Source organism: Schistocerca nitens, chromosome 8, assembly GCF_023898315.1.
Source record: "Schistocerca nitens isolate TAMUIC-IGC-003100 chromosome 8, iqSchNite1.1, whole genome shotgun sequence".
Classification (NCBI taxonomy): domain Eukaryota; kingdom Metazoa; phylum Arthropoda; class Insecta; order Orthoptera; family Acrididae; genus Schistocerca; species Schistocerca nitens.
The window spans coordinates 147765529-147791678 of record NC_064621.1 but is presented as its reverse complement, the minus strand read 5'-3'; the positions used below and the strand labels follow the sequence as shown (position 1 = coordinate 147791678).

General features: G+C 37.1%; 1 protein-coding gene across 1 annotated transcript in view; it reads left to right on the top strand.

The window, feature by feature from the left end:
* The window catches only part of LOC126199091 (uncharacterized), a 133773-nt gene that overhangs the window by 4662 nt on the left and 102961 nt on the right, over positions 1–26150 (top strand). Inside the window, exon 2 of the mRNA XM_049935842.1 lies at positions 10508–10587. The gene's annotated coding sequence lies outside the window, so the exon portion shown is untranslated. The remainder of the gene's footprint in view (positions 1–10507; positions 10588–26150) is intronic.

Below are 26150 nucleotides of genomic sequence, written 5' to 3'. Positions count from 1 at the left end.
CTGAAAATGTTTTGCTACTTGAAAAATTATGTAAGGTTTGGTCTACATGAAATATGAGCAGTAGTTACTCAGATAAGTGGACTGCTTCAGATGACACTCAGGTAAGCGGATTGCCTCAGATGTTGAGATATGATTTGTGAGTTGGCTGACCAATCAAAGAAGAAGAAAAATACCAGATGCCTCAGATGTTAAAATATCAGAATCCTCAGATATTAAGATCTGATATGGGAGTTGCCTGACCAATCTAAGAAGGGGAAATACCAGAGCCAGTCAACTGAAAAAATGGTCACCACACTGATGACTTAGAGCTCCAATCCTTTGGTAAAACTACTATTAACTATTGATAATGCATAGGAAAAGAGAGCAACTTACTCACAAATTTCTCATTGTCTGTTTTGCTGGCTGTGTTCTGTCAGTATCATAAATGGAAATATATAAAACAGAATACCCATATCCATTTTGCTCTCTGACATCTGAGATTGTTGAAGGATGACAAATTTAGTTTTGCATGACCATTAAATTCAAAGAACGCTGCCTGTTACTTTCATATATGGTATTGAAGCTCACTTAGAGTATCAACAATACAGAACACGGCCTACCCTTGGATTATAACAATTCAGCTGTGACTCCTCACCACACAGCATGCACATGGCCACAAAATCTTTCTTGTCCTCAGTGATCACTCACACTCCAGAAAAGAAGTTATAAATCAGTTTCCCACTAGCCACATATAAATTAAGGATCCAGATCAAACAGCAGAGAACAACTTACTATATACACTGATGGTTCAAAGCATTATGGCCACTGCCTACTATGAGATTAAATACAGCCAGTTGCTATTGCGGATACATGATGTGGTAAAGAAAGTGTACAAGTGGAGCAAAGACAAATGGGAATCATATGGGCCACAAATGGAAAAATCCACAGACATCTCCAAAATGCCAAACTGGTCAGCTCTTTGCTTGCCACTGTCATGAGTATCTGTGGAAAGTGGTTGAAGAATAGTGATACCAAGAGTAAGCGTCAAGATGTTGGATGTCCACACCTCATCACAGAATGTGGAGACCCTGCGTCTTGATCTTGGCCTGCCCTGTACTGTAGAAGCCATTTTAGCGGATGACCCACGAGCAGCTGCTCGCGTTCTTCATTTTATCAATTTGACAACCCTCTCAAAGGACATTTGATTATGCTGTTTTCTTTTTTAATCCTATGCCTGTCAGTCTGTCTTTTATCGTGTTTTCCGTTTCGTTGCTGTTTAAAACTTGTGACTCGCGGTGCATTCCTAACGTAGTCTGGGCGCTAATGACCGTTGAAGTTGTGCGCCCTAAAAAAAAAAAAAACCCAGAATGTGGAGGTTGGGGGTTTGCCCTGTTTGTAAAGGAGGATAGGCAGGGATCTGATGACACAGTACAGTATTAGTGCAAGCATAAATGTTTTGGATCCCACCATTCAGCACACTTTGCTGAACCTGGACTCCACAGCAGATGACTCGCAAATGTTTCCATGTTGACCGATGACATTGTCAGTTACAATTGTAGTGGCACAGGATCATCGAGATTGGAGTGTGGATCAGTGGAAATGTGTGACCTGGTGAACAAATCACTTTTCTTGTTACATCATGTTGACAGTCATGTGCGGGTATGTAGTCATTCAAGTGAACAGCTGCACGCAATGTACTCTGCATCACTGATGCAGGCTGGTGGGAGTCAGTACCATACTATGGTGGACATTCACTCTGGTTTTTGTGGAACCTATAGTAGTAACTGAAGGCACTGTGAAAGCTGAGGAGTGTGTTTACATTATTGTAGACCTCCTGCATCCATTAATGCTTGATGTCTTTCCCAACAGCGGTGAATCTTTTAGTTTGTGTCGCAGGACAAGAATTACACTGCAGTGAGGAACATGGTGGTGTACTCACATTGATGCCACTACCAACAAATTAGCCTGATTTGAACATGGTGGAACACATCTAGGGCTGTAACAGTCTCCAGCTTTGTGTCCACAAACCACCAGCCTGTAATTTACATGCATTGTGGGACCTTTTTGTAGACATCTGGAGTTTTATTTTAAATCATCAGTTATATCAGTAAACAGTCACAGCACCTCTTCAGAGTACAACAAAATTTTGCTGATATATGACATTTGTTTTCCTTCTTCATTAGGAGTAGCTAAGAAATTGTTCTAGAATCTTGATTAACTAGCTTGCTTCTACTCTGTAGGAGAATGTTCATACCAGTGATGCATACATAGCATCCACTACAGCGGACAGCTGTTAATGGTTGCTTCAATCTGGGCACTCTGTACTGGTGACACAGACAGCTGTCATGCTGAAAGATCTCATTATGGCTGGAAAAGACATCAAGCATGCAGGAATGCAGGAGGTCCATAATAATGTGTACTCAATCTGCAGGTGTTACAGTGCTTTCAGTTACTACCACAAGTTCCATAGAAGTCCAGGTAAATGCACGCCATAGAATATTACTGCCTCCCACCAGCCTTCATTTATGGTGTAGTGCATGTTTCACACAGCTGTTCCCTTGTATCAACAAGTACCCAGATAAAAACATCAACATGATGTAACAAGAAATGTGATTCACTCAACCAGATGACCAATTTCCACTGATCCATGCTCCATTGTCAATGATCCTGTGCCCACTACAGTTGTAACTGACAGTGTCGTTGGTCAACATGGGAACACTTACGAATAAGAGTCGTGCTTACACCAAATCTGTACTGTGTCATCAGGTCTCCCACCGATCTCTGCTTATCCTGCTTTACAAATAGGGCAAGTCTCCACATTCTATGATGAGGTGTAGACATTCAACATCTCAATGCTTTCTCGTGGTTTCACTATCCTTTCACCACTTTCCACAGATACGATAGTGACAAGCCAACAGCTGATGAGTTTGACATTTTGAAGTTATCTGTGGATTTTCTTTTTTGCGGCCTGGATGATTCCCATTCATCTCTGCTCTGCTTGTCACATTCTTTACCATAACATGTGTCCGCAACATAGGCCATATTTAATCTCATAGTGGTCAGTGGCCATAATGCTTTGAATCATCGGTATATATACTGAATGGTTCTCTACAGTTACGTGTTTCATCTGGATCCCTAAGCAGTTCATGGCCTGTGCGAAACTGATTTAGAGCTGCTCCGCTGGAGTGTGAGTGATTATTGTGGATGACAATGATTCTGTGGCCAAGTGCATGTTTTATGGTGAAGAGTCACAGTTGAAGTATTAGGGCCCAAGAGTAGGCATTGTCTTGCAAGTTGTTCATAAATTTAATTGAGCTGTACTGGCAAGTAAGAAAGTAATACACAGTGTTATTTGCATTCAACAGTTAAGCAAAACTAAATTATTCATCCTTCAACAATTTCCAGATTCAGAGACCAAATCAGGCATGTTTATTCTGTTTTACATGTGTCCATTTCTGGCATTAGTTTGCCACTCAGTTTTCCGCAGATAAAGTCCGAAGAATTCATTTACTGACTGAATTCACGGGTTTAATTCACGGGTTTTGGTGTCGTCATATATGCATTCCTCATGGCTCTCAAACAATAGAGATTTGAATATCGTCATACCTCAAGTAGTTTGTTCAAATAATGTCCTGTGCAAACCCGGTAGAGAAGTTTGATTAGAGCTGCACTTTCTCTCTCCAAAAGTAACACACAGTGATATTGTGTTCAGCACTAGAAATGTAATCCATGATGATTATGTGGTAGACGCAGCAGCCAAACAAAATATAATTTTGATTGAATATGCCAGCCTCTTGCGTTCTGTGGTATCATTGTGGAGAGCGATAATTATGAAAAGTCACAGAATATAGGGGATAGAAATGCCTGAGAACCAGCCCCCATTGGTTAACTAACTGCCTAACAGCTGTATATTTCCCATCAGTCACTCAAATTAAATGAGATAACACTAGCACTTCTTCATGTAGGGCACTCCACCAAGAAGAGCCATTAGTATTGGATGCCTGTTGTGTTCCATTGTAAGTAAATGACATTAGTATTCTAGGAGCATGCGTCATGTGTTGGGATGGACAATGACACTGTCTCCGAGGAAACAAGCCTTTTATCTAAACAATCAGAGAAGCAAACACAGTATCTATCTGGGCATTAATGCCTTTAGATATTAATGATTAATGTTTTAGACATTTCGAATTAGTGTTATTTTTATATTCCTTGTACTTTGATCCTTAATTTTTACTGCAGTTACATATTTTCATTGTTGGTACTGAAAATTTTAAAAGTTGTTAGGATGATAGTAAAGCCTGCTGTTAAATGCCCTAAACATAAAAGCTCATCAATCCTTTAGGGTCTAATCAGTCCTGTAGTAATGCACAACCATTTAGTTGTGAGCATTCTTTAACATTTTTCTGTCTGCGTGTGAACTACTGTGGACCTGTGATCCTAGCAAGTGTTCTCTGCTTTGGTAAATGTGTCCTGCAAATATGCAGGTTTCCTTGTTCATGTTATATGTGCAACGCATAACAAAACTCATTTAATTATTCATTAATAAGCCCAAACTTTGCCATCTTTGACGGGAATTCATAACTCAAAAGTTTGACATGGTAGACATACTCCTTATGTTAGCTGTAGAAATATGCCAAGTGTTAGAAGCAGTACTTTAAGATGTCGGCAAAGAAATGAAAAGAAGTAATGTATTCAGTGGAGACCTTAATCATCCAACAATCAATTAGAAGAATCGAAGTTTTGCTAGTAGTGGGCTTGATAAGACACCCTGTGGAACGGTACTAAATGCCTTCTTTAAAGAGTACCTCACTAATAATGGAAATGTATTGCAGCTAATGGCAACAAATGGACCTGACCTCTTTGGGTATGTCCACATTGAAATTGGTTTCGGTGACTGTGACGTGGTTGTGGCAACAATGATAACCGAAGTACAAAGTAAAACTAAAATGAGCAAAATGATGTATATGTTCAGTAAACTAGATAAAATTCAGAAGTGTCATATCTCAGTGAGGAACTTGAAACTTGTAACACAGGGCAGGAGTATGTAAGGGAACTACGGCTCAAGTTTAAAAGAATAATTGGCCATGCAATGGATAGGTATGTATGCAGCAGAACTGTCCATAATGGGAGATATGCTCCATGATATATAGTCATTGTGAAGAAACTTCTAAAGAAACAGAGATTACTGCATCATAGGTGCAAAACATAGCACCAGAGATATATATGAATGAAATGTGTTTGGCTGTCAAGAGAGCAGTACATGAAGCCTTTAATGACTACCATAGCAAAAATATAGTCACATGATCTTTCACAAAACTCAACGAAATTAAGGCTGTTAGTGGCACCAAAGGTAGTGTCCAGTTCCTAGTGAATGAAACAGGAACTGAAATTGAAATTGAGGGTAGCAAAGCAAAAGCTGAAACGCATTACTCTGTTTTCAAATGTACCTTTACAAAGAAAATCCAAGGGAATTGCTCCAGTTCAATCCTTGCATCACTGAAAGGATGAGTGAAATAAGTATTAGTGTCAGTGATTGAAATCTTTAACATTGGACAAAGCTCCAGGGTGTGACAGAAGTCCTATAAGGCTCTGTACTGAATTTGCAGTTGAGGTAGCCCATCTTCTAACTATACTCTGTTGTTTATCTCTTGGAAAAAAAAACAAAAAAAAAGTGCCCAGTAGTTTGAAGAAAAAAGCACAGGTCACACCTGTCTACAAGAAGGGTAGAAGTAGTGATTCACAAAACTGCCATCGCAATTTTTGACATCGATTTGTTACAGAATCTTACAACATAATCTGATCTCAATCATAATAAGGTATCTTGACAGAATGAACTCCTTCATGCCACCCAGCATGATCAAGTGAATCCCTGCTCACATCAAGGCAGTCAGGTAGATGCAGTATTTCTTGATTTCTGAAAAGCATTTGACTCAGTACCACACTTGCACTTACTGTCAGAAGTACTATCATATGGCATCTCAAGTATAGTATGTGACTGATGGAAGATTTTTTGGTAAGAAGGACGCAGCAATTTGTCTTCGATGGAGAGTCTTCGACAGATGTTGAAGTAAATCCAGGTGTGCCCAGGGAAGTTTGTTGGGACACTTTTTTTTCATGTTTCATATTAATGACCTTGTGGACAATATTAATAATAATCTCAGACTTTTTGCAAATGATGCAGTCATCTGCAATGAAGTACTACCTGAAAGAAGTTGATAAGCGTATAAATATTAAGTCAGCTCATGATAAGATTTCAAAGTTGTGCAGATATTGCCAACCTTTTAAATGCTCAGAAATGTAAAATTGTGCACTTCACAAAATGAAAAAGTGTAGTATCCTATGACTATAATATCAGTGAGTCACTGTTGGAATCGGCTGACTTACACATATACCTGGGTGTAACCCACTGTGTTGATGTGAAATGGAATGATCACTTAGGTTCAGTCATTGGTAAAGCAAGTGGTACACTCGATTTATTGGTACAATACTGGAGAACTGCAATCATTTTGCTAAGGAGCTTGCATGCAAGTCACTTGGGTAACCCATTCTAGAATACTGCTCAAGTGTGGGGACCTGTACCAAGTGGGACAAATGGGGGATACTGAACATACACAGAGGGGGGGTGTACTTTTGAGGGAATTTGGGAAAAAAAGGGGAAAAATGTTGTAATTTATATTTGGGACAAGAGGAAAAAAATGTAATTTACATGAATGGAGGGAATAGACAGTTAAATCATAAGAGTAGAATTTATAGAACAATGTATGGCAGCAGCAGTCTGCGAAACTTCCTTTTTTTTTTTCGTTACGTAAGAGCACTACAGGTGCAACCTGATGTTAATGCTTCTTGCAGTGGAAAGTTGAAGATAGAAAATACACAACAATAGTAAGGTATATCACCAGGTATTAGGAAATAAAGTTATTAACAGTGAGTCAGCATAGTTTTCTGTCCATACCGTTACTGAAAAATATGCACAATAATCTTAATGTTCCCAACTATTGAAAAAATAATGACAACTGAGAAGCTAAGAAATTGTGTATTTGATGTTTGTAGCTTCATTTTGTAATTTGTTCCTGATCTAATTTCTGTATCTGTAAATCTTGTACCAGTGGGCTTGTCACGATGCTAAGTCTTTTGAGTGAATCTACAGAGAGTCTGGATCAAATTTACATATTGAGCACTATGTTTAGGCACCAAATAATCTTGTTCCATGATTGGTAAGCTATCTTGAGTTTATTTGAAAGTTAAGATTATTTAAAAAGATAGAATAGATGATATTCTTTTGATTTGAAATTAAAGGAGACAAAATGGCTGGACCTTCAGGAGGAAAAATTACAGTACTGCTAGTAGTCAAATATAAAATCACAAAAAAACCTATTCTAGCTTTCAGAATTATAAGTTATTCCTCGTGGAAGTAAGAGGGAGACTTTGGAGAAGGTTAAAAGGAGGGGCAGGTCATGCAGAGCTCAGCATAAGATGGTCTAATAGGAAAGAACTAGTAGTTTGGCACACTAGGACAGTTTTTGGTACATTTATTTGTTCTTGTCACCAATAATACACTTTTGCTTGCTGGGGGTAAATACGGACAAGCCATTCTGTTTTCTTGCAATTTTAATTTTTTTTTTCAATAAATTGTCCTTTTGATACATCCTAATTTGTGTTAACGATGTAGGAGATAATAAAAGATTTAACAGAAGATTCTAAATTATGTCAAGGCATTTTATCTCAGATGTTTGTTTTAACATACCTCTAATTATAGTGTTTGTTTGTCAAATCATAATAGTAATTCTTTACTCAACAGCTTCACAGCTGGTTTGCAGTTGAAAGCTTTGAATTGAAAACACGAACAACAACACACCTTCAATGAACTTGATATTTGTTACTTTACTAGGTGGGTGACATTGCTGAAAAGATCATTCTAATCATAGCATGTGGACATCTTTGTGGGATATCCCATGTGTTAAACACCTATGGTATTGCTTATTGTGACCCTTAGTTGACTTCTTACAATGTTGGATGTTGCATGATTTAAGTAACTTGCATGGTAATAAATAAGAAAAAAATCTCCATTATTTTTTTTATTTTATTTTTTTAAAATCACTAAATATGCATGGGATGTTCTCTGGAAATCTAGCTGCTGAACTTTATAACAATGCACCAAACTGATAGTTTGTATTGGCTGCAATGAATCTGTTGCGCATTCTCACAAGTAATGTGTATCAAGATGTGTGTTTATCTTACTACGTATTGTCATAGCAACATGTTAAATACTTTTGCATGGACAAAAAAACAGGATGAAAGTCACCAAAATTATTCTATCTACACCTGCTTCGTACTCTGCGAGCCACTGTACAGTACGTGATGGAGGTAGCTTGTACTAGTATGTATCATTTCCCTTCCATTTAATATTAATGACTGTGTCAAGCAGCACACTACTAAAGCTGTATTCGAACATTACGGGATTGTTTCTCCTACTCATCTGCTTTATTTTACATTTTTCCACATTTAGAATGAGCTGACACTCATGACACCAAGCAGAACTTGTGTCTAATCCTCTTGTATCCTCCTATAGTCATTCAACTTCCTGTACACCACTGCTTCGAAAGCAAACAAGCACAGACTGTGGTTCACACATTCCATCAGATCATTTACGTATATGTAGATCAGTAGTGGTCCTAATACATATCCCTGGGGCACTCCTGGTGGTATCCTTGCCTCTGATGAACACTGTGTTCTATTATGTAAGAAGTATTTGACCTGCTCGTGTATCTGGGAACCTATTCTGTTGTTCATATTTTCATTATCAGTCTGCAGTAGGGCACCATGTGAAACACTTTCGGAAATCTAGGAGTATAGAATCTGCTTATTGCCATGTAGTTCACAGAATATCATGTGAAAAAAGGGCAAGCTGAGTTTAGCACGAGTGATGGTTTCTAAACCCATGCTTATTTGTGGACAGAAGCTTTTCTGTCCCAGGGAAATTTGTTATATTTGAATTGCAGATATGTTCAAGAATTCTGCAGTAAACTGATGTTAAGGGTATTGCTTGGTAATTTTACAAGTCCATTCTCTTAACCCTTCTGTCACCTGCACTTTTTTCCAGTCCCTTGGGACTTTGTTATGTGTGAGGAATTTAATGGAAGCTAATTAAGGGACCAATGCCATAGAGTACTTTTTCTGTTAGTTGGAAAAAAATCCACTAGAAGATGACTTTCTTTTAAAAGTATAATAGAATGTAATTTTCTACAAATTTGTAATTTTGTTTTTATTAATATAAAAACCAACACCAGCCACAAATTCCAAGATGAGCACTGGCCTGCAGCATTTTAAGAAGTGGCCATGAAAGCTTCAACAATTTTATAATGTAAAAATACATGAAATATTTGTTCTCTTTGTCAGTAATTACCCACCATTAAATGCACAAGCATATGATGACATTAAGAAAGTGAATTTCAGGTAATAAGGTTTTATGCTTATGCTTTTATGCTTTTTATGGCTGTTGCCTGATCTCGATTGAGTAAAATAGTGTGTTATTTCTTAATTCTCTGACTCTCCATAATTTAGTTGTATCTACTTTCATTTTAGAGATGTCAGTTAATCTGTGACATTGTGATGAAAAACCACAGTTTCAGAGCTGACTTACATGTTATTTAAACTGTCACAGAAATCCATTAAAATTTTTAGGATTATGTCATTTGCAGCACAGTCCATTGTGAAACTTTTTTATAGATTAAAACTGTGGGCTGAATCAGAGTTTATAACTGTTACAGTTTGTTTCTTGGGCAATGTTCTTAACCAACTGAGCTAACCGGGAATGACTCACAACCCATCCCCACAGCTGTAGTTCTGCCAGTACAACTCACTTATCCTTTCCAAACTTCACATAAGCTTTGCTGCATGCCTTTCTTAACTAGTATTACTAGAAAAAAAGATATGATTGATATTCAACTCAACCACAGGTTAGGGGTTTTTGAAATAAATCTTTCACTCAGAAGCAGAGTGTGAAATGTTTTGAAACTATCTGGCAGATCAAAGCAGTGCACAGTCTGCTGCAGAGTGAAATATTTGTAATGAAAAAATCCCTGTCAAAAAGCTGTTTAAATAAACCATTAAATAAAATGTGGAGATTTAGTTGATATTCTTAACAATTTTTTTTTCAACTAAATTATCTTGGGAAGCACTTGCTCTGTAATATCTTACTGAAAAAAGAAAAAGAATGGAAAAAAAGCTTTATTTGCATAGAACACTGAGCTATCCGAGTGTGTGGGTTTTTGTGCCAATAATATGGATATTGTGATAATACTAATGATTTGATGCATTTCTTTTACACACACACACACACACACACACACACACACACACACAGAGAGAGAGAGAGATAAATTACCTTTTACATTTATATAAATTCTTGTACAAAGACGAGAGACAGATATTAAAATAGTTGATAGTCATTGGAAGCACTAACTCCTTTTTTATAATTTTCTCAGACTTGGTGACCTTTCTGTATTAATTGTTATAATTTACTTTTCAGACTGACTTCAACGTTACACAAAACGTCATTTTACAGAGGTAAAATATTACCTGCAAATAACACACTGTCTGAAGAAAATGGTGAGTAACCCTGAGAACAATTCTAACATTGTAAATGATAAGATTAGATGTCTGATAAATCTAATTATATCAAAAAATTAAATTTAGATGGGGCAGTCAACCATAAAGTGGTTGATAAGCTATCGTTGCACTTTGTGAAGCAAGAGACTCATAATAGATACTGGGAAGAGAAAATCTTTAACCTTCCCTTATTAAAATCATATAGATACCCTGGGAAAAGAAAATCTTCAACCTTTCCATTTTAAAGTCTTAGAGATGACGATTAACAGGTACTCAAGTCAGAGATCTCTTTTCATACCAAAATCCACTGAGTTGTGAATCAGCAAATTTTAATCTTGATAGGAAACTTAAGTTCAGTGGTACATAAGTTCCACAATCATATTCTCATCATCTGAGAATATTTTAATCATTCAACAATCAATTGTGAAAATTACTGTTGTGTATGCAGTGAGCATGGAAAAACAGTCCTGACAAACATTACTGAATGCCTTTGCAGAAAGCTACTTAGCATAGATAGTTCAGACGCCCAATTATGATGGAAATATGTTGGATCTAATGCCAACAAATAGACCTGTCCTCTTTGAAGGTGTCCACATTGAAATTGATATCAGTGACCATGAGGCAGTTATAGCAACTATGGTTGCCAAAGTACAATGAGCAAGTGAAACGGCTAGAAGGGTTTATATGCTCATCAAACTAGATAAAGAGACATTTGGGTCTAGAGAGGAGCATTCAGAACTGTGGCTCAGGCTTAAAAGAATAGTTGGCCATGCACTTAATAGAAATGTACGTAGTAGAACAGTTCATAATGGGAGAATTCTCCCTATTGTATACAGCCATTGTAAATAAACTTCTAAAGAAACAGAAGCTACTGCAGAATAGGTGTAATTGAAAGCATAAGACTAGCAATAGAGAGATACTGAATGAAACATGTTTGGTTGTCAAGAGGGCATTGTGTGAAGCCTTAAGTGACTGTTGTAGCAAAATATTATCTAAAGATCTTTCACAATTTTTTTTATAAAGGCTGTTAATGGTACTGAAGTTAATGCCCATACACTCATGGATGAGATAGGAACATGAATTGAGGTTACTAAAGCAAAAGCAGCAATGCTGAAGTCTGCTTTGAACTGTTCTTTTACAAAGGAAAATCCAGTAGTATTTTCCCAATTTAATTCTCGTGACACTACAAAGATGCAGATTAGATTGTTATTGTCATTGATATTGAGAAACAATGGAAATCACTGAAACTGGAAAAAGCTCACCCTTGAGCTCCTCTTTTTAACTGTAACTTACTATAAATTCCTTGAAGAGAAAACTGTGTCCAATACTTGGAAGAAAGCGCAGGTCACATCTGTGTACAAGGAAAGTAGCTGAAGTGATCCACAAAACAATCATTCAGTATCGTTGACATCGATTTTTTGTAGAATTATAGAATATGTTTTGATCTCACACATAATGGGGTATCTCTAACTCAATTACCTCTTCCATGCCAACCAGCATGGATTCAAAAAACATCGATCTTGTGAAACCCAACTTTTCTCGCGTAACATCCTGATAACCATGGATCAAGGCAGTCGGGTGGATGTAGTATGTCTTGATTTCTGAAAAGCATTTGACTCAGTAACACCTCTATGCTTATTATTGAAAATATGATCATACGGCATGTTGTTGTTGTGGTCTTCAGTCCAGAGACTGGCTTGATGCAGCTCTCCATGCTACCCTATCCTGTGCTAGCTTCTTCATCTCCCAGTACCTACTGCAACCTACATCCTTCTGAATCTGCTTAGTGTATTCATCTCTTGGTCTCCCTCTACGATTTTTACCCTCCACGCTTCCCTCCAATACTAAATTGGTGATCCCTTGATGCCTCAGAACATGTCCTACCAACGGGAGTCCCTTCTTCTAGCCAGGTTGTGCTACAAATTCCTCTCCTCCCTAATTCTATTCAGTACCTCCTCATTAGTTACGTAATCTACCTATCTAATCTTCAGCATTTCTCTGTAGTTTCACATTTCGAAAGCCTCTGTTCTCTTTTTGTCTAAACTATTTATCATTCATGTTTCACTTCCATACATGGCTACACTCCATACAAATACTTTCAGAAAAGACTTCCTGACACTTAAATCTATACCCAATGTTAACAAATGTCTCTTTTTCAGAAAAGCTGTCCTTGCCTCAGCCAGTCTACACTTTATATCATCTGTACTTCGACCATTATCAGTGTTATTTTGTTCCCCAAATAGCAAAACTCATCTACTACTTTAACTGTCTCATTTCCTAATCAAATTCCATCAGCATTGCCTGATTTAATTTGACTTCATTCCACTATCTTTGTTTTGCTTTTGTTGGTGTTCACCTTATATCCTCCTTTCAAGACACTGTCCATTCTGTTCAACTGCTCTTCCAGGTCCTTTGCTGTCTCTGACAGAATTACGATGTCATCGGCAAACCTCGGAGTTTTATTTCTTCTTCCTGGACTGTAATTCCTATTCCAAATTTTTCTTTTCTTTTTTTTTCCCCCTTTACTGCTTGCTCAATATACAGATTGAATAACATCGGGGATAGGCTACAATCCTGTGTCACTCCCTTCCCAACCACTGCTTCCCTTTCGTGCCCCTCAACTCTTACAACTGCCATCTGGTTTCTGTACAAATTGTAAATAGTTCTTCGTTCGCTGCATTTTACTCTTTCACCATCAGAATTTGAAAGAGAGTATTCCAGTCAACATTCCCAAAAGCTTTCTCGTAAGTCTACAAATGCTCTAAATGTAGGTTTACCTTTTCTTAATCTATCTTCTAAGATTAGTCGTAGGGTCAGCATTGCCTCACGTGTTCCATCATTTCTACGGAATCCAAACTGATCTTCTCCGATGTCGACTTCTACCAGTTTTTCCATTCGTCTGTAAGAATTCGTGTTAGTATTTTGCAGCTGTGACTTTTTAAACTGATAGTTTGGTAATTTTGCACACCTGCCAACACCTGCTTTATTTGGGATTGGAATTATTATTCTCTTCTTGATGTTGGAGGGTATTTCTCCTGTCTCGTATACCTTTCTCACTAGGTGGTAGAGTTTTGTCAGGACTGGCTCTCCAAAGGTTATCAGTAATTCTAACAGAATGTTGTCTACTCCTGGGGCCTTATTTTGTCTCAGACCTTTCAGTGCTCTGTCAAACTCTTCATGCAGTATCATATCTCCTATTCCATCTCCATCTACGTCCTCTTCCATTTCGATAAGATTGTCCTCCAGTAATTCACCCTTGTATAGATTGTCTATATACTCCTTTCACCTTTCTGCTTTCCCTTCTTTGCTGAGAACTGATTTTCCATCTGAGCTCTCGGTATTCATACAAGTGGTTCTCTTTCTCCAAAGATCTCTTTAATTTTCCTGTAGGCAGTATCTATCTTACCATTAGTGATAAATGCCTCTACGTCCTTACATTTGTCCTCTAGCCAAGCCTCCTTAGCCATTTTGCATTTCCTGTCAATCTCATTTTTGAGACATTTGTATTCCTTTTCTTCTGCTTCATGTACTGCATTTCATCAATTAAAATCAGTATCTCTTCTGTTACCCAAGGATTTCTACTAGCCCTTGCCTTCTTACCTATACGATCGTCTGCTGCCTTCACTATTTCGTCTCTCAGTGCTACCCATTCTTCTTCTACTGTATTTCTTTCCCTTGATCTTGTCAGTTGTTCCCCAATGCTCCCTCTGCATCCTTAAATTCCTACCTTTTTGCTGTTTCTTCAGTTTTAGTCTACAGTTCATAACCAATAAATTGTGGCCAGAGTTCACATCTGCCCCTGGAAATGTCTTACAATTTAAAACCTGGTTCCTGAATGTCTGTCTTACCATAGTATAATCTATCTGAAACCTTCCAGTGTCTTCCACATTTACAACCTTCTTTATGATTCTTAAACCAAGTGTTGACTATGATTAAGTTATGCTCTGCGCAAAATTCTATCAGGCAGCTTCCTCCCCAGTCCATGTTCACCTGCTACTTCTCCTCCTCTTCCTTCACCCATTATCAAATTCCAGTTCCCCATGACTATTAATTTTTCGTCTCCCCTCAATATCTGAATGATTTGTTTTATCTTATCATACATTTCTTCAATCTCTATGTTGTCTACGGAGCTAGTTGGCATATAAACTTGTTCTGCTGTGGTAGGCAGGGGCTTTACCTTGTTATTTAAAGTTTTTGACTATTACAGTTGTAGTTTTAGGTGCTTATTTGGGTTATCTTATTTCTAAGTTTGATTTTTCTCATAATTTATGTTCTTTAAGTATGCTTTCTTTTGTTAGATTTGCTGGTTCTATATGATTTATACCTTTTCTTTCAACTAAGTTTGTTAGATATGTTCCTTTAAAGTTGGGTTATTATTCATCAAAGTCATTTGATTATGGTTGAGGTGAGTTATTTGGTGGCCAAGGTTTATATAGATTATTTATTTATTTAATGGGTTATATGCAAGGTTGATATGATTCTAACTTTAACATTTATCTTTTAACTTTTATTTATTGGAATGTTTATCTTAGTAATTTATTTTTCGTATATTTAAATAGCTTATAATTAGAGCGTGACACTGAAGATGGTAAGGAAGTATTTTTACTTTTAGGTATTTGTAAATATAAATATATTATTTTTTACAGTGAAAATGTAATGTTTTATTTAAACTATACAAATTTTAGAAATGTTAACGGAGTTTAACCGCTAATATAAAAAGTTATCAGGTTTTATATTGGCTTTACATTTCCTTAATTGGAACTTTATAGTTCAATTATATTATTAACAGTAATACGCCTCTTTTTGGCTTCAATTAACAATTAATAAGAATAAGGGTATATTGTGTACCAATCTTTGAGGTCGAAACTGAGTGCAATATTTCGCTTCTTATTCTATTTAAGGTTGATTGATTATATCAATACTTTTTGAATGCAACCCAAAAGTTATAGTTAACTACAACTCTTTATTCTGCTCATTGTAAGGCTCCTTGATTTCATTCATGGTATATTCCACCTAATAGGACTAGAATAAAAAATATTGTTGATAGTGTTCATATTATAATGTCTGAAGTTTTGAAAATAATTACAATTGGTAGAATTAATGCAATTTTTACATCAAAGATTAGAAAAATTGCTGCAATTAAGAAGAATTGGAGGGAGAATGGTATTCGTGCTGATCTTTTTGGATCAAATCCACACTCAAATGGTGATCTTTTTTCCCGGTCATTGATTAATTTTTTTGATAAAGTTGTTGCAAGGATTATAACAATTATTGGAGTAATAAATCTAATAAAAACTCTTGTAGATAGGATTAAGATTGTTTTTCTTGATTTATATCAAGCTTTTTGATTGGAAGTCAAATGTACTATTTATACTAGAAAAACAGTTGTCTACCTCATCAATAAATAGAAATGTATAAGAATAATCGTACTACATCTACGAAGTGTCAATATCATGTTGCTGCTTCAAATCCAAAGTGGTATCTTGGTGAGAATTGGTTTATTGAGTGTCAAAGTAGACATGTTGATAAGAAAATTGTTCCAATAATTACGTGGAGACCATGGGACCCTGTTGCAACGAAGAATGTTGATCCATATACTGCGCCTGCAATAGTGAAAAGTGCTTCTCAATATTCATGTGCTTGAAGTATTGTGAAATATAATCCTAATAGTGCTGTAAAAAATAATCCTTGTAATGCTTGAGTGTGGTTAGATTCTATTAAACTATGGTGTGCTCATGTTACGGTTACTCCTGAGGCTAAAAGAATAGCTGTATTATGTAATGGAATTTGTATAGGATTAAAAGGTTGAATTCCTATTGGAAGTCATAATATTCCTAGCTCAACTGTTGGTGCTAGTCTTCTTCTAAAGAATGCTCAGAAGAATGATACAAAGAATAATACTTCTGATGCAATAAATAGGATTATTCCTTATCGTAATCCAATTGATACAAATCCTGTATGTAATCCTTGATAGTTTCCTTCCCGTACTACATCTCGTCATCATTGAATTATAGTTAATAAGGTAATTCCAAATCCAATTATAAATAAGTTAGGGTTAAATAGGTGGAATCATTTTGCTAATCCTGATACTAGGACTATTGCTCCAATTGCTCCTGTTAGTGGTCAAGGTCTATAGTCTACTAAGTGGAATGGGTGATTTGAGTGAGTTGTTAACATAGGTTTAATATACTTCTCTAGAATATAAAGTTCTTAAAATTGAAAAAACATAAGCTTGAATTATGGCTACTGCTGATTCTAGGATTAATAGAAGTATTTGTCCAATAATTAGTAGTGAAATTAAGTTTATTGTTATAGACGGTCCTGTGTTTCCTAATAAGGTTAATAATAAGTGCCCTGCAATTATGTTTGCTGCTAGTCGTACTGCTAGTGTACCTGGTCGAATGACATTTCTAATTGTTTCAATTAATACTATAAATGACATTAATGCAGGTGGCGTTCCTTGTGGTACAAGGTATGTAAATATATGATTAGTATGATTAATTCATCCAGATAATATGAATCTCAATCATATAGGCAGAGCGATTGCAAATGTTAATGCTAAATGTCTTGTTCTAGTAAAAATATAAGGGAATAGTCCTATGAAATTATTAAATAGTATCATAATAAAAATTGAGATAAAGATGAATGTTGTTCCATTAAATGATTTTTGCCCCAGTAGTGTTTTAAATTCATTGTGTAAAGTTAAGTTTAGTTTATTTCAGATAATATTAATTCGTGATGGTGTAAGCCAGAACATTGATGGGATTAATAATAGTCCTAAGAATGTTCTAGTTCAATTTAATGACAAGTTGAAGATGTTAGTTGATGGATCAAATCTTGGCTACAATAATGCATTCATTATGCTGTTTGTAGTAGCTTACCCGCGCTCCTATTTTTTATTCATTATTAAACCTACTCCTGCATTACCCCTATTTGATTTTGTATTTGTAACCCTGTATTCACCTGACCAGAAGTCTTGTTCCTCTTTCCACTGAACTTCACTAATTCCCACAATATATAACTTTAACCTATCTGTTACTTTTTTTAAATATTCTAACCTACCTGTCCGATTAAGGTATCTGACATTCCACGCTCCGATCCATAGAATGCCAGTTTGGTTTCACTTGATAACGACGTCCTCCTGAGCAGTCCCTGCCCAGAGATCCTAATAGGGGACTATTTTACCTGTGGAATATTTTAGCCAAGAGCACACCATCATCATTTAACCACACAGTAAAGCTGTGTGCCCTCAGGAAAAATTACGGCTGTAGTTTCCCTCGTTCACAGTACCAGCATAGCAAGGCCGTTTTGGTTAATGGTACAAGGCCAGATCCGTTAATCATCCAGACTATTGCCCTTGCAACTACTGAAAAGGCTGTTGCCCCTCTTCAGGAACCACACGTTTGTTTGGCCTCTCAACAGATACCCCTCTGTTGTGGTTGCACCTATGGTACAGCTATCTGTATTGCTGAGGCATGCAAGCCTCCCCACCAATGGCAAGGTCCATGGTTCGGGAGGGGAGGGGGGGGGGGGAGTACCATCTCAAGCTAAAATCATTACTGTGTTGAGGATTTCTTGGTAAGTAGGACACAGCATGTTATCTTGGATGGAAAATCATCTGCATGCAATGTCAATAGTAACCTCTGGTCATGGGAGTGCGAGTTGTGTTTGCTTATGTGTGTGTGTGTGTGTGTGTGTGTGTGTGTGTGTGTGTGTGTGTGTTGTGTAATCCGGATGCAGGCAGTTTTGATCAGAAGCTTACTTTTTGGACAGTCTTTTTGTTGTGACTCTCTGCAACTCCGCATCTCCGCTATAAGGTGAGTAGCAACTATCCTTTTCTTAATAGTAACCTCAGTCATTTTGCAGATGATGCAGTTAGCTATAATGATGTACTGTGTTAAAAAATGCTGCACAAATATTCAGTTAGATGTTGATGATATTTCATTCAGAAATGTAAAATTGTGTGCTTCACAAAATGCAAACCCACATTATCCTAGGACAGCAAAATCAACGAGCCACAATTGGAATAGTTTAAGCTGTACAAATACCTGGGTGTAACAATTTGTAATGTTATAAAAATAACAATTACATAGGTAAAGTAGATGGCAGATGTTGGTTCATTTGTAAAACACTACAGAAAATTCTATCAGTTTACAAAGGATATTGCTTACAAAACACTTATGCTACTGATCCTAGAATATTGGGATCCATACAATATAGGATTAACTGTTGATATTGAACATATGTAGAGAAGCGCACCACAAATAGTTACAGTTTGTTTGACAAATGGAAGAGTGTAATGGATATGCTGAAGAAACTGAATTAGTATATTCTTGGAGATGGATACAAACTATCCTGAGAAAGTGTACTTACAAAGTTTCAAGAACCAGCTGTAAATGATGAAATAAGTAAAATACTAAAACTTGCTACATATTGCACCCAATCATGAGGACAATATTAGACTAATCACAGCATATACAAATACTCTGCAGACATATAGAAAGCAGACACTACAAGGAAAACCTTTTTAAATATTTTCCTAGATAATTTGCAATCTGTTGGATGAAAAATTCATACCAAAGTAGTCAGAAGGCATAACTGTGACATCAAATAATTGTATTCCAAGAAGATGGAACCCCATGTAATTTTGAAAGCTAGTCATAATTTAAAAAGTAGTCTTACAAATAGTACTTAAACGGTTTCTGCTTTGACTCTAAAGAAAAGAAGAACAAGCACTGTACATGAAAATAAAAATCAAACTATAGAAATAAAGCATGAAAAAGGAAAAACGTCTTATTACCTGACGCTGAGAAGCTGAAGATAGTGAGAGACCAGTACGAAGTAAATTCAACAAATTGTTCTAGTAGCCACAGAAGGTGTGGGCATTAATAACAAACAGTGGAATGCACATGCCTCAGATCAACTGAAGAGAATGCTGAAGCTGTTAAGAAATATCAAATCCAAGTACTAAACAGGTAGCAGTCCCAATTATGGAGAGATGTGTGACATAGTATGGAAATATTTTACTGATTTGACAGAGCAAGTGTTTCAATGTTCGTGGAGTATTCGCAGCAGAACTGAGTATGCAATAATAGTGCCAATTTGTAAATTCAGAGATAAGCAAATGATTTCTAATTAAGGACTCGGGCCTCACTAACCACAGCACTTCATGTTTGCTGTTGGGATGAATAGCCAGTCACTCACTCACTCACTCACTCACTCATGTTGTCCACTGCTCAGTGCACCCTGGGCATTTTACCAGTATAGCTGTTTTTCTGGTTATTTCCCAGTGGCAGTTACAGGTAGTACAAATGAATTGTGTCCTGAGCTATAGAAGTGAACAGTGGCTGATTTTCAGATCAAATGTAATGGGAAATCTTGCCTGTACCTCGAGCGTAGCTGATGTATTTATCTAATGGAATTACATTTTCCTTGGGAAATATGAGTCTCAACTTTATCTTTGATAATGATAGGAGCTGAAGAGATTAATTAAAATTTGCGCCATGGCTGGGACTTTAGCCTGTGTCTTCTGCTTAGGAGGCAGATGTGCTAATAATTACATCACCATAACAGTATGGCTAACACAGTCAGATCTGTGGCACAAATTTAAATTCATTTCTTCAGAGTCTATCATAATGGAAGATAAAGCTGAATCTCATATGTCTCAAGGAAAACGTAATTCCAACAGATAAAAAAAAATTTAACTTTACATCTACTACTATTAGCAGTCTATATACTGACAAAAATCAAGATCTATCTCATACAAGTTCTAGAGCTGCATAGTATTTATGTTCCTGAGTCCAAGTATTCAGGTACATTGAGGAAGAAGGGGTAGTGAGGTAATCTTTTACTTTGTGTTTTGGTATCTGAGGATTTTCAATTTCCTGTTGTCCATGGTCAACCTGTTACAGGCTTTTGCACCAGAATATGACTCCATTTTGGACCCTAGAGAGGAATGTATAGTGTCCAGGATATCCCAGAAGGAACAGTCAGCATTTAGTGATACAACAGAAACAATAATTTGAATCAAAAATTTCATGTAGACATATGGCCTATTCCCTATTTCACATGTACAACAGTAAATAAACATTACAGTATGTGTTTCACAAAGTATCAATTGGAAAATATATATTTTTAACACATTCACCTCGAAGCATTATTGTATAAGTCACATTGCAGCTATTGTACATTTCACAGTAAATGTTCAAATATCCCACCATCAACTTCAATGCATTTTTGCACTTTTTGGAGAACATGTTGTGCATTGCTTGTCTGAGTGCTTACCTCATGTATTCACCTTTCATTTGTATACCTTATACTCCATCCAACTCAACAAACAAAAATATAATGGTGTTAAGGCCAGTTATTTGTATTCCTATGACCAGTCCAGCAATTAGGGTAAGTGCAATTGACACTTTCCCTCACATATCCATGGAGGGCCATTCAATGGGACTGTTTAATGGCAGAAAGACATCCTGAGCTTACAGGTTGAAAGCAACAAGGTAGGTTGGGCTAGAATAAAATATCAAAGAGGTTGGATGGGTAAGATACATATGTGTGGACCACTAGCCCAAAAACAAACATACACTAAATGCCTTCTATCTCTGAAATCATTTAGAATAAGGCATATGGCCATATGAAATTTTTTGCTTCAAATGAGCATTCCTGTCATATCCCTGAATATTGACCATTTCTCCTGGACACCCAGTTTATGGAAATTATTTCTACTTCTAGTATTGTGGTTGTGAATTAACAAGTTCTTCCTAAATTCACTCTTATCATTAACCACAAACATGATTAGGGAGCATGTAACTGTAAAAATGTTACACAATATTCTTATTGCTGGCGTCTGTAGAATAAGCACATTTTACACCATATCTGCAGGCCCCAGACGTTATACCATAGGACAGAATGGAGTGAAAGTATGCGAAGTATGTTAGCAATCGTGTCTTTAGGTCAACTCAGTGAGAGAGGTTTCACAGTGCAAAGCAGGCGGAACAGAGCTTTTAGGTTACCCATATGCCGGAGCCATCTGTAACAAGTCATTTCAAAAAATAAAAACTGTCTCATGACATTTCCACTTCCCGGAAGTTTGCCATTTTTTACTAATATTGAAAGTATGCCCATATTAACAGCTTTAATACTTTGTTGAGTCTATTGCTGGCCTCATTGTCATCTTTTCAGGGGTATGATGGTCTCTGATACTTTCTATAAGAAAAAATCAAAACTTTCCAGGGTTGTAAATATTTGTTGGCTCACTGACTATGAAATAAAAAGTTATCATATTTTTAACTTCTATATTCTGAAAATTTCACACAACCAATTGAGGAAATTTACATCAATCAACTTACAAACTCTTATCTTCATACAGAACATGATTACTCTTTACAACATGTTCAGCAGATCTACTTATAACTCTTCCTGCAAAATGTGAGTAAATACAAAGTTTACATATAAATGTAAAGATAGTAATTATTTACATCTCCATTAGAGATCTTATTTAAGTCAACTGATATATTTAATCAAACATAAGGAAAATAAGTTTACATATTTTCATATTAAAACTTCAAAATTACCCAAGTCTCAGAGGAAGTAAACAGACATGCATGAAATAATGAATTTGATAAACATGGTGTTCAGGTGAACTTTTCCACTTTGTGACATGACGGACTGTGTTTATGTGTAAAAGAGAGGGTTTGGTTGTGAGCAACGTTTGAATGGTGTGCACTCTATGATTTAGAGGCTTGCAGCGGTGGGTTGTGTAGTCAGGTGCAGTAGTGGATTTGGTCCCTGTTCTAATTTTTGGTGGTGCCGTTTCTGCGTGTGCTGACCTCTGTCCAATGACTGTGCCATGTTTGTTTGTCAGAGTTGAAATAATACAGGAGGGTCATCAGCTCAGCTGTTGAATGCACAGTGGCAGCTAACTGTTGTTCACATCTACACACATACAAAAACAAATAGTTAGTCATACAATGAAGGATGATGCGTCATATAAAAGATGGGAGCACCATGATTCTGCATAGTGCATATCTTACTTGTAATCATTGTATATAAAAAGATTCAGCATCAAGAAGTTTTCTTGTAACTGCCAGTCAGCAGAAGTTTAATAATTTCTTTACTAATTAGTATACAGTGAAGAACAGACGATCAATTTATAGCTCTCGGCAAGATGCTTCGACTGGTATAATCACACGATTATAATTAATTCTGCAGTGAGACACATTTTTATTTGATTTTAATTGAAAATTGATATAAAATTTACCACAAAACGAGTATGCATACAGTGAGGCACTATGCATTGGCAGAGGTCTTAATGCACATTTTGCAATTATTAGTTCATAAGAGTTATAGTTTTTAGTGAATTTTTTTTGTTTGTTTATAATTTTGCATATTTTGTCCATAACCATTGAAGTATTAAAGACATGTAAATTCTGAGTAGTGCAACAAAAAGAACAGTAAAAATCCTGTATTGGAAACGGTGCCATATTAATAGTTATAATAATATTTAAGGACTCAAAGTGAAAGAATCCTTTTTGAGCATTGCTACAAAATTTGCACACATTCAGCTTTAATTGTTGGGACAACTGCTGCACATATGTCTTAAATATTATGATCATTTTAGACTATTATTATGTTCGGAGAATTCAGTATGACCTGGTTTTGGCTGGACCTGTTCGTGTCGGGGAGAGTTCCACACGAGCTCGTTGAAGCAACATCTCGGTCAGGTTGAGTGGTGCTTTGAGCTGTGTGTTCTTTAGGAAGAGAGAAGTTTTATGGTTAGTGCAGTAGAAAACTCCGGATCTTATCAGGTGGCTTATTTTTTGCCAGGTGACCGTCTGGGCTTGTGATTTACCTGCCACAATATTGGGGGCGTGAGTCACTTGTAACCACTTACTGAAATAATTTGTTACACCAGTCTTATGTCAAGATTTTAAAAACAATGAACTTTTATTAGTGGAAATTGAAACAATGTAGTTGCGGTGGTCATTTCGCATAATTTGCGTGTGGATAATCATAGTGATTAATTGTCTTGCTGGTTAATAGCATCAAGAGCAATTTTATTTTATCATTTCAATTACTAATTTGCACAGGAAAGGGAAGCTGAATTTATCATCTCCACTGATGACAACGAGAGCCAACAGATTGTAATCAACAGCCCAACAACATTTTATTTTCTCCCTGTACCGTCGCAATTGTTGCCTTGTCCACGATCTAGTTTGCTGGCAAGCTAGACCCAAAGGCTAGGATTACTAGGCGTGCACCACAATTAGGGAGTTTGAGACACATCTTTGATCCATTTTCATCACGAACATGCATCCGTTGTCACCATCGTTGCCTCCACGCTGTGCTGACAAACTCATTGTATTGCTGTACACTGAGGATGTAGGCTCCAATGTGCTGCACCAGTGTGGCTCCACATTGAGGGTCTGCCTCCAGTGCTCCTTGTGTTCACCATCTCCTCACTGGGGCAGCTGACGTGTCACATGTATCGATCAACTTGACATCGGCAGCACGGAAGTCATAGATCGAAGTTAAGGTGAGCAGCATTCACTATCTGCTTTTTTGTTTGCAGCTTGTTATCCATGGCTCATAGTATCAAGCAATCACCCAGTCAGTGTGGCTCGGATCAAGTAGAAAATGATATGGGGAGTCTCACTATACCTGAGGAAGGTGAGATTAAAATTTTTGAGGAGGGAGCTGGGATGTTGGCAGCAGGAAATTCACATGCACTTTTGCAAGTTATTAATCAGAAACTGGGAATAATTGAAGAGATTAAAAATCAAGCTAAGGGGATTGTTGAATTAAAAGATCAAAATGTACAACTTAGAAAAGATTTAAATGATTGAAAGGAGAAAACCGAGAACATTTTAAAGAGGATTAACACGCGAATTAGTGATGTAGAGAAAAAGCTGGCAGATCAGTTTGCTGCTGTGAAGTACGATTTGGGACGGAGGGTAGACTCAGTGCAGTAAAAAGGTGAAAGCGATGGAGTCTGTCATTGTCAGATAGTGTAGGCCGTGTGGTTCAGTGCCAGAGGGAGACAAAGGCAGAGCTGGACTCAGTAAAATTTACAATGAGCTGACTGCACACTGCTGTCATAAAGAGGCAGAAGAAAGAAAGAGAGAAATTGCCCCCATTAAGATCACGTTAAATGATGATGTTAGGAGTCAGGGAGGGACTAAGCATTTCATGGCAGGTCCCTAAATAAAGTTTTTAGTGGGGAAGGAAAATACCAAATGGTAGATTCCTTGGCCTCGTGGATGGTGCAGTGTGCTACTGGAACAGAGGTGCCAGAATTATGGTAATAGTAGAATAGATAGAAGCTGGCAAGACGCAGACCAGGAGTAGGAGTGCTTCCGGCATGATGAAAATAATTCTCAGCCAAACCACACACCTGTGGTAACCAGTTGAGCAGAGGTGTGCTGGAAAATAATAGGCAATGCATTAATGGGCAGCAAAATGGGAATAATCAGCATAGCCGAGCGGTCTAAGGCGCTGCAGTCATGGACTATGCGGCTGATCCCGGCGGAGGTTCGAGTCCTCCCTCGGGCATGGGTGTCTGTGTTTGTCCTTAGGATAATTTAGGTTAAGTAGTGTGTAAGCTTAGGGACTGATGACCTTAGCAGTTAAGTCCCATAAGATTTCACACACATTTGAACTTTTTTTTAACAATAATCAGCAGCAGCGGCCAGGAAACTAGAATTTTTCCCGACTGTCGTCCATAAAGGGAGGACTAAATATGATGGAAACAGGACTGAAGATGGGTTTATTAGAAGACTCAATGATAGTAATGATCATGGGGAAATCAGTGGGTTCAACATGGAGGCAGTATTGGAGGAATGAAGAGCTATGGAGAGGCTGCAGCCAGCATGATAGTACATGTAGAAACAGACAAAAGCAGAAAATTGTTTCTGTAGACATCAATTTCAATATATTATGCAATCTGGAATCTTTCGAGAGTGATGATCATGTTGGTTTGGCAGCGCTAGAGTGGGACAGTCAGAACGAGGAATCATTAGTGGTGACAAACGGCAATCGGAACATTAATTTTTGTGTGGAGTGAGTTGAAATAGTTCCTCTGTTAGATTTTCGTGCTGCTATCATACAGGAAAAGGGACCCATCGCAGCAAAGGAATTGGTGGTTAGGCACGCAATGAGCCTTGTGTGTGCTGACGGTTTATTTATGGAACACCAAGGAGTTGCAGCAAATACTATTACAGGCACAGTGATTGGCACAGTGGGATCTGATGAATGCAATTTTGGTAGGAATTTAATGATTGAAGGTAGCCGAGATGAGATAACGACTTTCTTAATTGTTGATGATGAACAGCAAGAGGTCGCTAATGATATGTGTACCAAATGCCTTAGTAAAAACGAGGGTGAGATCCAGCTGAGCAACTTTTTTTGTGCAGGTCCAGATTTGTAAGATGATTGTGACCACAAAGGTGAGCAACAAAAAAGTTTCAAGTGGCAAGAAAATTGTGCAGATTAAGTTAAATTCATCCAGAATTTCGTGCTGTTTTCGATGTAATATTTAATGATAATATTGGTGTTAAATCTCT